The sequence below is a fragment of the Ambystoma mexicanum genome, chromosome 14 (assembly GCF_040938575.1).
Source record: "Ambystoma mexicanum isolate Mex_15411 chromosome 14, UKY_AmexF1_1, whole genome shotgun sequence".
Classification (NCBI taxonomy): Eukaryota; Metazoa; Chordata; class Amphibia; order Caudata; family Ambystomatidae; genus Ambystoma; species Ambystoma mexicanum.
The window spans coordinates 366,595,992-366,613,120 of NC_090940.1; positions in this window are offsets into that span (position 1 = coordinate 366,595,992).

Here is a 17,129-nt window from a genome sequence, read left to right on the forward strand (position 1 = left end):
GCAACTAAGATGTCTCTATTTGAGCTGATGACTGGACGAAGGATGGTGCTACCCCAGCATCTGCTCTATAGAACACAAGAGCAGACAATGATAAATGCCTCCACAACTCAGTATGTTGAGAATCTGAGAAAACACCTTCAAAATGCTTTTGCGTACGCCCAGCGGAATCTAGAAAGATCTGCAGACAGCATGACGACTCATTATGATCTAAAAATAACCAAAAAAGAATACCAAGTAGGAGACATGGTCTACTTGTACAATTTCCAAAGGAACCAAACCAAAGAGCGCAAATGTTTGCCTAGCTGGCAGTGACTTTTTGAAATTGTAGACAGAATCTCACCCGTCGCCTACAGAATCTGCATCCCTAAAGGTGACTTGACAGAAAAGTAGTGTTCCACATCAATCAGCTAAAGATTTGCCACCCCAGGCACACTTTGCAACAGATAGAGGAGTCCATAGAAAACCCAGTGGGGGATACATCTCAAGCAAAGGAATATTTCAACTGTCCCTGAATGCATGCGTATCACACTGCTGTCACCCCGATTGGAGGGCAATTAGTGGGAAAATTGTAGTAACCTGTTTGTGATCCATTTCTAGATTTGTACTGGTTACACCATCATTACCAAAGAGGACCTTCTCTGGGACCCGGAAGGAGAAACCCAAGGAAATCCAGGGTGTCCCTCCACACCGGAAAGAAAAACCCAAGAGAAGGCTGGGGGTATCGTTCCACGTTCCAACCAGAGGCAGTGAGGGGAGTGCTTCATATCGTTCACTGATGGAAGAAAGACTCATACCCAATTGAACCTGTTTTTTCTTCAAAAACCAATAAAGGAAACCCATTTGCCCGATTCTCCCTTGACTTGATATCTCAGAAGATTGGGGCGGGATGTGTGGGATATATTGACCCACTCATCTGTGCTTTTCCACATCACGTTGCTGCATTTGTGCAAGACACAGCAAAATGGCTGCGCTGGCTCCTGTGAGCACCAGTAGCTCAAAACTATGTTTTTAACAACCAAAAAGATGCCTGCATCATCCTGTCACCCACATTTTAGGCAGGGTGCAACAGGGGACACACCACAGGAGCGTGCAAGCGTGCTCTGAGACATTTAACTAGAATTAAGTGAAAGAGGCAGCATTGCTTTGCTGAAAAACCAATATTCCATTTCCAAATGAAAACTGGTTCACCTTTAAAAATGCTGCTTGACGCTAAATTCATCCATTCCTCATGAAACTACTATGATTGAAAAGGCCGTGCCATGCCCAGAAGAAGTACTTGTGTCTCTGTAAAACCGGGCATAATTCCTGAATGAAAGGCCCAGTCAAAGTTGCTTGGAAAGAAATCAACAAGGATCTTTATTTTTACTAGCACAGCAACGCACATTCATTTTTTTACAATGTAGCAAACATCAGCTGTCTTCAAAAGAACTCTAACTATCTGAGCCTGGTCAGTTTCATATACCAGTGTTCAGAAAAAACTCATGCATTCAAAGAAAAATAACTTTAGCTGCAAGTACACTGTAGAAATCTGAGTGAGCTGCCCAAAACCAAATTAAAGAAAGAAAGGTCAGCTTGCACCATGTGTGAAAATAGGCTGCCTTCAAAATAAGGAAAAATGAATGCCTGTGTTTTAAAACATTACACTGGTAAATAAAGGTTTTACTTGTCTTTAGAAATATAAAGGTTTTTTTTTACTGGGGAGAATATATCATATGTGTTATTTGATGCAACAGGCTTATTTAATTCTGGATTTAAGAACAAAAGTGAAAGATGTTAAACATAGGATGGCTTGAGTTGCAAAGTTGATAAACAGGTTTCCTGCCAAAAGGGCTACCTTGGATGGCTTGAGTTACAAAGTTCAGAAACAGGTTTTTTTTGCCAAAAGGGCTACCTCTACCAGCAGATCCTGCCAACCCACTGATAATTATAGGGTGGAACAGACTTTTGTCTCTGTTGGAACCCAGGACAATGCAGTTCTCAGAGAAGGAAGCCAGAGGTGTGAAATACCCTAAAACCTCAATCAGGCTGAAGGAACCCCCCAATCCTTCTTGAAAGTAAAATGCCAGTTGGTGTCAGCTGGAAAGAATAAAAATGACAGACAGTGACTCCCATTTGTTCTAAAGACTATTCCATAAGGAAACCTTAAAGACTTTTAACTTAGCAACCAAAATTGGTAACAGTGTAGAATTTTCACAGTGTAAAAGTAAATCTGTGACTTTAGTTTAAAACTTGGTAGAATGTAGTGACACCAAGGGGACAGAAATGGTGATATATGTGGAATTACAAGAAAGGCATCCATGTTGCAAATGCAATATGTTGTACATATCTTCCTTATGAATATCCCCACTCATGTGTAAAGTTGTAGAATTTAGAGAAATGTAAATCCCAGTGAAAAGTGTGAAAAACTGGTAGAGGAGCGAAACCAGGCCTCACGGACTGGGGATTTGAATTGAAATGTGAGGAAAAAAATATGAAACCTGTTTATCTAATTTACTAAAAGGTTACAATTGTGTAAATATGTGTTTGTGGCAAAATTAGATTTTAGTTCCAGTAACTCTGGGAGGTTTCTTGCGACTGTAAATATCACCCCATAAACATGACATCATGTTTCTGAGATCCAACCAGCAAAGAGCTATGCAGAGACTTCTACCCTTGCCCAATCCTACTGTTAGATGCGTATGTAGTAAAGCCTGCCCTTGTCAAATACTGTGATGATGTCACCTGGCATTATAAATAACAACCCCTGACAACACACAGGGAGACACTGATTCCTGATTTCCTACGCCAGCGTCCTGTTCCTGTCTGTTCCTGTCTTCATCTTGCATTTATCCATCTAAACACCAAATCCCAACCACAAGGCCAAGTATTGCTGATCTTGCTTCATCTAGGCCTCAATTCTAAAATAATCCCAATAACCAAGGGAAACGCTGTGGTGCTTTGGGAAGCATCCTGAATTAACCTGGCTTGCTGCTCACTAAATGCATGCCTGCTGCAAACCTGCCATCCAGCTGATCTGTAGTATCCAGTGCCAGTTCAGTGCCAGTCCAGTGCCATCCGGTAACCAGTCCATGCCCAACTGCTCCCGTCGAACTGATTTTGTCTGGCTGTTCTTTGTTAGACCAGATCCGTGTGGTGACAAGAGCGCTGACTGTCCAAAATCCAAAAACTAAAAGTGGACTGTGAGTATCAATAAGAACCATAGCAATTCATAGTATACCTAGCCTTGCTTTATTCCATCCCAATCTCTAAATCATCCTATACTTATCCTGATAATGTGTTATATTGTCAAAATCATTCTTGCCACCCTGTCTTTGATTCCTTGTGCGAGTGCCAAAATCTTTAATAATCTTGTCTTGTAAAATCCTAAAATATTAATCCTGTTTGGAGTGATCGGACTGGGTCCACCAGGGCGGGCCGGAGGTGCTAGGGTTGAACTCACGAGTCAATCACAGAGCTTACTGTGTCTCAATCTAGTAGCCTTGCCTGAATGCCCTAGTGTAGAGTAAAACTATCCTTGTCAAAACTGATTTCTTTGCCATTTTCACTCATCGCAATTTACAATATTTCACCCATTTTTATTAAAAACTGGTTTGGTACATTTAGGCGAGAATGCAAAAGTTTGCTAATTTCACAACGTGTCATTTTGATTATAAACTGTTTTCAATCTTCCATGTAATTTCGAATTGTATGCTTTTGCTCAATCCATTGTGTGTGATTGCTAGTATCTTTCCAGTGTTACTCCAGTAAAGAATTGTTTTTGTTTCAAGATTTTTATACACATTCATTGTTTTATTCAGCCATTCCTGAGTGTCATTTTAACATTGCAAGGATTTCAAACCCGTTTTTCATTCTCATTTGAGGAGTGAAAGTTAGATTTGAATTCCGTTTCCAGATTCATAGTCCTAACTGCCTGCTGCTTCCTTATAAACATTCAGAAGTGATTGTTTGTGGTTTGAGGGAATTTTGCAGGGGGAAATCCTAACTTCAGTACTGTCTTTCCGAAAATCAAAAAGTGTTTCTATTCCCTGGTGTTTTCTATCTGTGTTGCTAAAGGGTTGAATTAGGTGCATTGCCTCCATTCCTATTTATTTTATCACCCCATTGGTGATTGCTGCCCGATATTAAAAAATGTATGATTCTTTTGATTTTCAAATAAATAAATAAATAAATAAATATTATATTTTATCAAGACGCCTGGTTCATGGTTCTTTGTTACCCAGGGTATTTGAAAAGGGGGTGTGATATTAGTGGTATTTCATCTCAATATTGAATCTGATCTATACCATATGCATTTTAATTGCATGCTGCATTGTGGGCCGAGACTAAGGTGTGCGTCGCCTGATTGAAATCCTTAACACCAGTCAGGTTTCCGACCAGGTCATAGCATGGAAACAGCACTATTAGACTTGAAAAACCAGCTAGACGCCTTCAAAGACGAAGGCAAGCCTGCCCTCCTCCTCCTAGACCTTTTGGCCGCCTTTGACCTAGTAGACCATAAGACACTTTGCCACCACCTGATGATCACCGCCAACTTCTCGCATGAAGCCAAGACATGGATAGCCTCATTCCTAGAGTGGAAATCTATGAGGATCTTCTCTGAAGCCTCCAGTGCACCACCCATAATGATTACCTGTGGAGTCCCACAAGACGCATGTGTCTCCCTATCCCTCTATAACATTTACATCAGACCCCTCTTCGACCTCCTGGATTCCATCGGCATATCCTACATGAACTATGCTGATGATACCCAAATCTTCCTCCCCTTTCAGGTAGTCATGCAGTGGACTGCCGCTCCATTAACAAAACCTACTCCACCATCCACGCTTGGATGGCCACCACAGTCTATGCCTCAACGGCGATATAACAGAGATTCTGCTGGTAGGATCCCAACCATTCTAAAGAAGCTCAACCCTAAATTCACCTTGTTCACAATTGATGGAATATAGATACCAGTATCAGCCTTGGTGAAAACATTGGGCGTCCACTTCGAGGCCTCCCTGTCACAAACTAAACAAGTTAACGCAATTGCCTTGGCATCCGCTTTCACAGGCAAACTCATAAATGCAGCTAGACAATTCCTTACACCTACGAGCTGCCTAACCATTGACTGGGCAAGCATCGTGGTAAGACTTGTTTATTGTAACATTCTCTTTGCCGGAACTTCCAAACAGAACATCCACAAAATGCAATTAATTCAGAACAATGCTTTTCTTTCAGCGCTCAACATCCCCAAAGGGGAACACATCTCTGTAGTAAGAAAGGAAGCACACTGGGTCCCAATTCTGCAAGGATTATCTATGAGACGTTGTCCACAACGCATAAATGCTTAGCAAAGACGGCCCCCGAATACCTATACCAAAAGATGACTAAATGCCAATTCAACAGACCGGTAAGAACAATCCACACGCATCGCCTTTCCGTATCAAATGTCAAAAGAGCTAGATGAGGAGGATCCAGCTTCCTATTTGTGGCTGCCAACCAATGGAACTCCCTCCCGCCAGCCCAGAGAGCCTAAGAGGCTTACTGGCCCTTATGAAAGGCTCTGAAAACCTGTTTCTTTGCTTAAGACAGTCTTCGCCTACAATCTCACTCCCCCCACAATCTCCCTCCCTTTTGCTCACTTTGTGTGCAACTTTGTTCATGACATTGCCTAGATGCCCTCGGGCTTGCGCGCTTTACAAGTGTAAAAATAAATAAACAAATATATATATAAATAAATAAATAAATAGGGTAGATAACTCAACCTTCAGAAGTACTGAGATGAGGAAGAGTAGGATCTACTAAGTGAGCCATATGTGAAGACTAAGATGAAGAAGAATCCAAGTAACCCAGATGAGAATGATAATATCAGTGTCAAGATGAAGAAGAGGTGCAGAGTAATGAAGAACGCTCTGCAGAACCAAAACCAGCATTCTAGTTAATATGGACAATATGTGAGCAAGTACAGCATAAAAAAGGGAAGAAGGACTGAACATAGTGTACAGCCCTTCCTCACGGAGCGACAAGCAGGTCGGTGGTGCAGCTAAGGGAAACCCGGAAAACCGAGACACAAGGCGAGAAGGTGAAGCTTTTCGAAAAGGGTCGGAAGAGAAAAGACCCTTCTCCCGATTGGAAGTAGGCTGCCGATACCGAAAGAAGAAAAGGGACCATGCAGTCCACATTGCAAAGAGAGGCCAGAAGGGACCAGCAGCAACAGAGATGATGTAGCTAGAGGGACCATGCAGAGAGTGTGGGACGCGAGAGATTGAGTCCTGGGATTGGCTGGAGGCCGAATTTGAACATCGTGAGAAGCCTGAAATAGACATGGGAAAGGGAATCATTCCCCCTTGCATTTCAGGAAACAAGGTAAAGAAAGAAGCTTGAGTAAAGCCAGGGGAAGGGAGGCATTTCCGATGATGTTGTGATCTATACTTAAGAAGACCAGAAGAAGGGAGACTTTCCTGCTGATAATAGAAACAGGACACCTGGAGAAGGGAAGCATGCTGCAGGACACCCATGGTGAATAACAACAATGGGCATTAAGGAATGTTGATGTTTTTGAATTGGACCATTGTTATATAAGTGAACTGAGACTTTCAAACTGGAACTTTGTGTTGTGCCTATGAAAGGGATTGCAACCTGTGGAATGGAGTCATTCCTTCAGGAAATAGTCCCTGCAAGGCACTGGCAATGACATCCGCTGAAGACTCACCAATCCTTTAGTTTAGTTATAGGTATAAGGGATGAAAATAGGTTTATGACACAGGACGGTGGACTTTTTATATTCCATGACATCCTGACAGACTCCTTAGTGTTTTTTGTTGAGGCATGGAACCCCCACTTTGAAGTTAGGGAAAGTTAGGATTTTCCCTTCATTTTCAGAGCAAATAAAAGATTATAGACAAAATAATGGCAACTGTATGGCAGTCTCCTCCTTCCACACCCTCACTCACTTCATTCAGATCTTCTAACAGTCTTTTGTCACCTCTGGAGGTGGCAACAAAGGGCATAAGGCTTATTCTCTTTCCATTAGCATGTGGATTAAAGATACTATTATCCTGGAATACAATGTGGCGGAGACACTGCTACCAGGTGAGGTGCTGGGCGTTTGAACAGTGGAGTAGTTGCTTCCTGGGCAAAGGCATGGGGTGGGTGGGATGTCTTTGATGGATATCTGCGAGGCAGTAACTTAGCCATAATACATTTGTGCATCATTATTGTCTGACTATACTGGGACGCTGATTCGCTATATGCTTATGGTTACGGTTATTATGGTATTTATTGAGCGCAGACGTAGCTTCGAGACGCTACAGAGTGCTTTACAGAGGTATACACCAATACAGATACACAACAGAGCGCTTTACAGAGGTATACAACAGTACAGATGCATAATGGAGTGCTTATCAGAGGTAAAAACAGAACAGATATACAGAGGGAGTTAGGATACAGGGGACACAGAGGAGGTGTACAGCTGTACAGGCTGACGAGGAGGAGTGGGCAGAGGACGCCTAGCTAGTCAAGTGGCGCTGAGCGACATGATGGCCGAGCTGTTGAGGAGAGACTCCTTGAAGAGGTGGGTCTTGAGTTCTTTTCTGAATTGTATGAGCGTGGGGGCAAGTCGTATGCTGACAGGGAGGAGGTTCCATAGTCATGGGGCCTAGGTAGAGAAGGCATGTTTTCTGGTCTTTCCATTTTGCAGCCGCAGATTTCAAGTCTGCATGTGTCCTGGCTTCTGGTGGTGCACTGTCTGCCTGAGATGCTTAGTTTTTCTGCGAGGTAGCTGGGTGACTGCCTTATTAATGATACAGCAAGACTTTTTTTTTAAAAACAATTTTTATTAGTTTTTACATCACACAAATAACAACCAACTCTCCCGACATTTTCGGTTTCAAACTTCTTAGCATACAAATTGCATATCTTTATTACTGTCATCCTCCCCCCTCCCCCCTTAACTTTAGCTTCCTCCATTATTCCTCCAAATATCATGTCTCAGAGGGCTCTTCCCCTTCACTGCTCTCAGGCGTATCATGCTCACTTGGGCTGATTTGGGTGGATCCCGACAATGTGGCCACCAGTTGTCTCCATGCTATCAGAGGTCCCACTTCATTTTCCTCCCCTCTGCTAGCTGCCTCATACCATACTACTGTTTTGGCGTTGGTCCATTTCAAGAGATCAGGCCACCATACCTCTATTCTGGGTTTGTGGTTTGTGTTCCAGCTCATGGCAATTTTTCGTTTAGCCAGAATGTAGGCCAGGTCCTTGAGTTTGCTCACGTGTTTCAAGTTGCGTGGTCTGGTGAATCCCCCTACCATGCATGCCCACATAGATTCGACATCTAGCATAATTCCCTTCTCAGTTAGACGTAGGTTAACTTCCCCCCAGAATTTTCCCACCTCCGGGCATGCTCAGAACATATGAATCATCCCCGCATCCACCTCCCCACACTTAGGGCATGATTGTATTTCTGTGCCACCAAATCTGGAGATCTTCCGTGGGGTCATGTATGCCCTAAATGGTTATGTACTGCTGGTTCTTTTGCAGCTTCGCATTTCTGGACACCTTTTTGTGGTATCTCTGAGCCCTTTCCCATAGCCCGTCTTGAATGGGTATTCCTGTATCCTCCTCCCAATCCATTCTCAGCTGGGACACCTCCTAACCCACTCTAGACATCACCAGTTCGTAGATCCGGAATACCTCATGCCCTCCTTCCGAGATATCGTATATCATTTCTATAGCCATGTCAGGTTGTTCTGCTAGCACTATTTCAGACCATGTCCCCTTCACCCGATTAACCACTCTGGTGTAAGTGATGCATTGCCCCTGGTGTAATCCAGTTTCATCTACTATTGTTTGGAAATCCAAAGCCTTCCCTTTTTGCCATATATCTCCCAGAGATGCTATGCCTACCTGCTCCCAATGTTTAGGAATCCCCTTTCTTAGTTGTTCATCCACCCCGCCAAGCGTCACAAGTTGTGCCTGCGGGGAGCATGGGGACAGGTTGCCCATAACCCGGCATGCCTTATGCCATATCTTCCAACCTAGTTCCAGTAATCTCGATCGCCCTTTTAGCTCTGATTTGAGTAGCCAAGTCAGTTCTTTAAAAAAAATGTGGGTCACATTCATCCCTTAGCAGTCTAGATTCTGCCATCGTGTCTTCTGCCAGCCATCTGGCAACATATTGTAGTTGCCCGGCCAAGTGGTATATCTCAAAGTTCGGCAAGTTTATGCCCACTCTGTCATCCGTGTTCTGTAACTTCCATAAGGTAATTCTATTTCTGGTGTTGTGCCAAAGAAAGCCACTGCATAGACTCTGAAGTTTGATAAAAAAGCGTCTGCGCAGCATGTGTGGGATGTTTACAAAAAAGTGTAGTAGCCTGAACAAGAGCACCATCTTCAGCAAAGCTGCCCTCCCCACCTTGGCTAGGGGGAGCATCGCACAGAACCCCATGCTCTTTTTGATATTTTCTACCGCTTTTTCAGGGTTATATTTGTGTTCGTCTCCTATCGTGTGATATATGTTGATCCCCAGTTACCTAAACTTTCTGGTCTCCCAGGATATCTGCAGGGTTGGTAAGTTTTCCTGTGGGACTCCTTTGTATCTTCCTAAGGGAAACATGCACAATTCTTTGGGGTTAACCGATATGCTGGAGAGTGTTGCGTAACGCTCCATCACCTCCAAAACATATTGTAATTTTTCCTCCGGGTACCGCAGATACAGCAGCACATCGTCTGCGTACAGTGATATCAAGTGTGGTCCCCCCTTAGTGTGGACCCCGATCTCTTCATATTGTTGCCTTAGCTAGATCGCTAGAATGGTTCTAATTCTAGGATGTACAGCATCGGGGCCAATGGGCAGCCCTGTCTAGTGCCTCTGCTGAGTTGCCATTTGTCTGAGATGATCGCTCCCGGTTTAACTCTGGCCAATGAGGAGCTATGCACCAGTTTCACCCACCTGAGGTACCCGGGTCCCATCCCATTTTCCTTCAAGGCTGCCATCATCCAGGGCCATTTTATAGAGTCGAAGGCTTTCACCGCGTCTAGTGAGAATATTGCTATTTCACATGGGTCGCCTTCCACCTGTTCTATGATGTGGTGGAGCCTTCTATGGTTATCAGATATACTCCTACCTGGGACATATACAGTCTGTTCGGGTGTATGAGTTTATTTGTTACCCGTTTAAGTCTGTTCACCAGCAGCGCCGTAAGGATTTTACTGTCCTGGTTTAGCATGGAAAGCAGTCTTTACGACCCACAGTCTGTGCTTGGCTTATTGGGTTTCAGGAGCGGAATCATTATCACCATTCCGGCAGTCTCCCTTTCTCGAAGGCCTCATTTAGCTTTGCTAGTAGTGGGGGGAGCACCTCCTGCCTATACGTTTTATAGAATTCACTAGGGAGCCTGTCTGCCCCACGGGCTTTGCTGGTGGGCAGGTGTTTGACCACTGTCTCTAGTTCCTCTATCGTAATTGGGGCATCTATGTTCTCCCTATCTTCTGTGCTCAATTTAGGTAACCCTATATCCTCTAACGTCTCCTGAATCTCCTGCTCTGCCAGCTCCCCAGTGTCCTCGTATAAGTGTTGGTAGCATTTAAGGAATCTCTTGTTTACGCTCTCCTGAGTGTCCCATATTGGGCCTGTTTCTCCCCTTATCTCTCTGATCGCTGATCTGGGTGTCTCCGTTCTTATGTAGCCATTCTAGCAGCCTCCCCGGCTTGTCCACCCCTGCATGTTGTCTTTCAATATATTTTTTTATAATTTAGTTTGCCAAATCTTTTCCAGAGCCCACCACATTCTTGTTGTAATTGGCTCATGGTCTCAGTTTCCTCCTGTGAGGTGTCCCCTCCTTTCATGATTGCTTCTATTTTCTTTTCGACCTCTTGTAATTCTCGCGTTATGCCCCCTTGAAGCCCTTTGGATTTGGATATGAATTCTCCCATCACCACCACCTTAAAAGCCTCCCAGAGAGTGCTCTCTGACTCTACACTCACAGTTTATTTTCAAAGAATTCAGTTATGTCCTCCCTTAGGTCCTCCCGGAATGCATTATCACTCAGTGCTTCGGCTCTGAGCCTCGACGTTGGGATCCTGGTTCTGGGGGGCTGGTGTTGCCACGCCAGAACCAAAGGGGAGTGGTCCGATAGTATCCTTGCTTTATATTCTGATCTCGCAATCTCCCTGATGAGTTTCCGGAGTGGCGAACATGTAGTCCAGTCTCGTGTATAGCTTTTGTGGGGCTGCATAGTGTGAATAGTGCCTGTCTATTGGGTGTTGCTGCCCCCATACGTCATCCTGCTCAAAATATCTGATCAGGGCATGTAGGGTTTAACTGTGGGAGTAGGTCTGTCTAGTTTTGTATCTGATCTGTCAATTTTGCGATTTAGCGTGCAGTTAAAGTCCTCTCCCCATATGACCGCACCTCCCAGGTGGGGGCTGATTTTGCTGTATGTCTTGAAATGGGCCACTGTGTCTTGGTTTGGGGTGTATGTGTTGATTATGCTCAGCTCTCTATTCTCTAACATGCCCCGCATCACCACCATCCTCCCATCCGGCTCCTCCGTGGCCTGCAGCAGCTGAAACAGTACATGTGATGCTACCCAGCTGATGACTGCCCTGGCATATGCCAAATACTTTGCTCCAACGGTGGTCCCCTCCATTTTTTTAATCACCTCCTGTTTCTCTTTAGAGAGGTGGGTTTCTTGTAATAAGGCTATGTCTATCTTTTGCTTCCTCAGGTACATCATGACCTTGTTCCTCATCAGATAGCTGTTGAGTCCCCTGACGTTGCAGGTTACTATTCTAAGGTCTCCCTTCTTCATCCATATCCTGTCCCATCTCCGCCCCCTCCTTATCCTGTGCCCCATGTATGCTTTTGCGTGGATATGAGCTCGCTCCCTAACTATTTTCACTACAAACTCCCCAACATTCCCCCACCTCCCTCCCTCCCGGTCCCCCTCCCCACCCTTCCCAGCCCCCACTGTTGCCCTCTCCTAACTCCCCTCCCACCTTCCATCCTTCCCATCCCCAACTGCCCCAACTCCCCAAACATTTGCCCAGCTCCTGCCCTGGATCTCAGGCTACCCCACATCTAGTCACTTTCTGCGGCTTAGCCTATACTCAGGACCCAGCAGGGGGATACTACACTACTAATATCCTAACTAATCTACCTATTTGGGGTAAAGGTGCATCTCCTCTGTTCTGGCATTTAGCTGCGGCTTGTGATACTTTCCCAAATAAGCGCTGCATTCCTTCCACAACCCAAGCCAACTATTGTCCATATGTATTATAGATCAAGGGTTCAGTTCTGATGCTCAATTATAATCTAGTCCCAAAGTCAATGTGTGTGCCGTACTTATCTGCGTAGAGTCAATATGTCCGCACGTATGGCCATGCAGAGGTTTCGCTTCACTTCTCCATCTCTCGCTCTGCCTGGGCTCCCGATCCTGTCAGGCAGTTCCTTGCATCCAGCCATGCCGTCACATCTTCTGGTGAGTCGAAAAAAAGGCCTTGTTTTTATGGAGCACTTTCATCTTCGCTGGATACAGTAACATGCATCTGTAGTCCACCTCCCGCAGCCTCTTTTTGACCGCCACATAGTTCAATTGCTGTCTCTGCACCAGGAGGGTGTAGTCTGGGTACGCCATGATGGTAGCTGATGCGCTGCTTATCGTCCCTCCTTTGCGGAAAAGCTGCAGAACTTTCTCTCTGTCGCTATAATTCAGTATTCTAGCGATGATTGGCCACGGGGGGGCTCCCGGTGGTGGTTTCCTAGCCAGTGCTCTGTGTGCTCATTCCACCGCAAATCCCTGGCTGATTATTCCGCTGGTTATTTCTTGCAAGAACATGTTCTCAACGTAATTTGGCGGGTTCGATCCTTCCTCGCCTTTCGGAAATCGCACAATGCGTAAGTTGTTTCTACGTGCGCACCCTTCTGCTTCTTCAGCTCTGCTCTCGAGGTTGTGCACTTGTTTCAGTGCGTGGATCTCCTTGGCATTGGTCGAGCATGTGTCTGTGTTGGCTTTCACCTCTTTTTCCAAGTTCCCTGTGCGCTCGGCTTGCGCTCAGACATCTTGTCATAGTAGATTAACATCTACAGTTACAATTTTGAACTCCAGCGAGGTCTTCAATTCCAGGATAGCACCGCCCAACTTACTCCCCCAAGATACTTTTAGTTCTGCTATAGCATCTAGTACCGGTTTGTCGTTGCGGCTGTGGTTTCATCCTGTTGTATGTGCTGTCCCTTGGGTCTAGCCCATTTCACTGCTGGTGGCGATTTAACAAACTCCTCCTTGGTTGATTGTTTCCCCTTGACTTTGGGCATCTTAGATGCCATCTTTCACTTGTTTAGTTCCTTCCTCTGCCGGTCTTTAACACGCCTGACCATATGCCATGTGTCCCCAGTCTCGCTGCCACCATCTCAGTGGTGCCGCCCCTTGTATGTGGCCCACTGCTTGCGCTCGCAATGACTCCCTCCGGTTTCCTTGGGTCTATATCAGCCGTGTCCTGGCCGTTGTGTGAAGAATGTGCACGGTGGGACTCACTGCTCTGTCATTTGCTACTTTCCAGACCGTGTTGGTTTCAAAAGCTGGGGGCTCCACCCAAGGGGGTCATGCTATGTTGCCCCGTGTTGTGTGCGCTCTACAGTAGAAGCTTAACCCGTGGCACTCTCTTATTAGTTTTCCTCAGGGTTGGCTACTCAGTTATGTGCACAGGGCACTGCAGTCCTCAAAGGGTTCTGTGCTGAGCATAGAGTTTTAATTTGTTTCTTACTGTTTTGCTGGGTTGGTACAGTGGGCTCTGTGCTGCATCAGTCCAAGCCTCCCTTTATTCCTTTTGATTACATCTGCGTTTGGGTGCTATATGTGTCTAGTCCCTTCACCAGCGGTCCTGTGAATCCGCTCGTATATAGGTATGTCCTTTGTTCAGGCTTGTGCAGTCTACACAGTGATCTTCCAACGCATGGCATAGCCTGCTCTGCCGGCTGCTGCAAAAATGGGCTCTGTAGTATTCTATGGCCACATTACCCTTCCCAGTGACAGTTTGTATTGGCTCAATGTTTCTTTTCAGCTCAGAGCTGGTGGCGCTCTGCTACAATGTATCCGCTGGTCACTGTGGGCCTGCTCTATACAGAGCCGAGCATCGATCCCTTGGCAGCTGCGCGTCTCTCATCTGCAGCTCTGCCCGGGGAGGGGGCATTCGCTGCATTTGCGCTTCTGGCAAGGTGGCCGCCTTAGGGTCTGGCACTCACTGGATTGCCTTTCCTCTCGCTCTGCTTTTAGCTTCTCCCACTACGTGGGCTGTGTGGCACCGAGGAGCTTCTCTTCTTCCCTCAGTCACTACTCCAGAGCGGGGTGGCTGCTCCCTGGTGCATCCACGCTCTATTTGGCAGCTCCCTGCCGCTGATCGCCAGTCTCCAGCTCCGACTCCCTTTAGGTCAGGCAGGAGCCTCCGATTTCATTCTACTTTTAGCCTCCGTATCAGGCGCTCCATGCTCTCAGTGCCACGGACTGCTGCATCATGTTTGGGAACTTGTTGTGCTCTGCTCCCCACGTCGCGGGCATTTCGCTATGTCCCAGGTCATTGGGAAGAGGGAAGTGTTCTGTCTTCCGTCGTCAGCTTGCCCAGCACTGGGGGGGGCTCCGTGATCTGTTTGCCTTCGCACCCGACTAGTGTCGTCTTGTGACCATTACCCTGCTGCACACTCAATAGTCCTTATTCCGTTCCAGTGCTACGCGGTTCCCTCTTTCTTGCTGTGTGTTTCCTGCGGGGGCTCTCCTCGTCTGCTTCACGTACCGTTGCTGCGCCTTACTTTCAGACCTACACCGCAACCGCTGGTTAGTTTCCTGTGTTTTGTACGGCCGCCATTTTAGGATTCTTGGCGAGCCAGACACCGACTGACTTCACTGCTTCATTTTTCCATCCGTGGGTTACTAATCCACTCCCGTGAGCATATGGTGCACAGCCCCGGCATTAATGCTGTTTCTGGTTGCAAGGCGAGCCCGCGCTGTGGGTCCAGAGTGCCTCTTATTCCAGGATCATTGTAAGGATCTGCAGGAGCTCACAGGAGAGACTTCTTATCCTGCAGCCATGAAGCCACGCCCCCCCCATGATACAGCAAGACTTGAAGGTGATTCTTCCGTGTAGTGGGAGCCAGTGACGGTGGATGAGGGCCGAGGTGACGTGGTCGTATCTGCGTAAACTCTTGATGAGCTGTGCGGCCGCGTGTAAGACACTTCTTAGGAGCACAAAGGAGGATGATTAGGGCCCTTCAGCGAGGGTATTTCCCCCAATCCAACTGGGATAGGACCAGTGCTTGAACAGTGGATCTAAGTTTCTCCGGATGCAGGAAGGGCTTGACTTTCCACAGAAGGGAGAGCAGATACCAAGCTGTCTGAGTTTTCTTAGCTATGTGTGTCTTGAAGGAGAGGTGTTTGTCAACGGGGAACCCGAGGGACTTGGCAGAGGAGGTGAGCTCAGGTGTGAATCCCTCAGGGTTCATGGTTGATAGCCAGGTCTGTTTGTCTGGGTGTTCGGTGTTGTTGGTGAGGATATGCATCAGCAGTTCAGCAGTCAATAATTTTTTTATGCTGTTTTCATCAGGCTGATTGTTTATTAAAAGTATAGTGGGTTTGCAGTATTCCTGATTCTGCCTTTTGTCAGTGTGCTCTTGGGGAATTTTTAGAAAGGTAAGGACTGGGATGAGGAAGAGGGGACATGGGGAAAATGCTTTGATTACTTACCAATAATCTTCATTACACCCAGTCCTTCTCTTCCTATTCACAGTCCTGACGACCCTCTGTTCACGCCCTGGAGGGGCTGTTTTCCGTCACCTTGGGCAACGGCAGGAGTGTTTGGAGGGCAGTCATCACCTTTCTACCCATCAGGGAGGATAAATAATAACATTGAAGATGAAGCGTGGGTGTGAAAGGACTGGGTGTGGTACAACATCCCTCAGAAAGAGAAGGACTGGTATGAGGAAGGGAAGGAATAGGTTTAATGGAAGTTACCAGTAAGTATTTCCGAACATTATCTCCCAGCAACATCATGAGTGGAGAGCTGAAGGCCCACTGAAGACAGCCCCCTGGCCCCTATTTTAATTGTGGAATTCTTTGGGCCCTTGGGTGTGACATATGCGTCCAGGGCCAGTAAAATTCTGTCACAAGGGGCTTGGATTTGTGAGGGCATTGCCCTGAGAATCGCGTATGTGTTCACAACTGCTCTTGCAATGCTATCTATAAAGCGTCCAAAAATGCAATATATATATCTCTGGAGGGCAGTTCAGGTGCAGTGTTTTTTGTGGAAATGCAAAGTACATTTTGCATTTGAAAATGCCCATTTAAAACCACTTCTCAAGTAAAGTGCACCAATGTTCCACTTTGTCTCAGTAAACTGCGCACACATGCTAAACACTGATTCTGTTGCTCGGGGATTTATTTTACTGATTTATAAGCAGCGCTGCCATTCATTGAAGACACTTCGCCCACAATAGGAATGCAGTGTATATCGCAACACAAAAAATGCATCCCTCGGCATATGTATTGCGTCTAATTATAGGGTGTTGAGCAAATAGCACATGAGGAACGATGTGACAGATGCTCTATTTGCCATAGCAACAACACATTTGGCACACATATCACAGCGCGGCAGAAATAAAGCTCACAATATTGCTGTTACAAAAATACTGTTTTGACAAGCGACTCAGAGCATCAGCACACATGAAACCTGAAGTGTACACCCATCACACAGAACCAGGTCAAACGAACCTGGAGACACCAGGGTACATGCCTTGGGAACGGGGAGTAGGGCGCCCATACATAAACACCCGTCACTCATCATATAGACTAAAGTGCTTCTAGGGCTGGAGCAAGATGGCGAGCTGCATGAGCATATGTCAGCACGCCCTTCAGCAGCAGACCTGCCTTGCTCACTCAGCAGCCCTTGTGTCAGCAAACCCCTATGGCATTTTATTAACAGATGGGAGAGGGTTCCCTATAGGAAAGGGAACTAAGAACCAAAGGTTCAGTAGCTACTACAGTGACTTTTCGGTGAGTAACTGTCCCGTTTCCTTCCTAGTACTTCCACACTAGAAAAGGTGGGGAGCAACTCTTTGTCAGTGGTCCTCTGAATGCCTCTTAGTCACTTGGTTGATGAGGGAG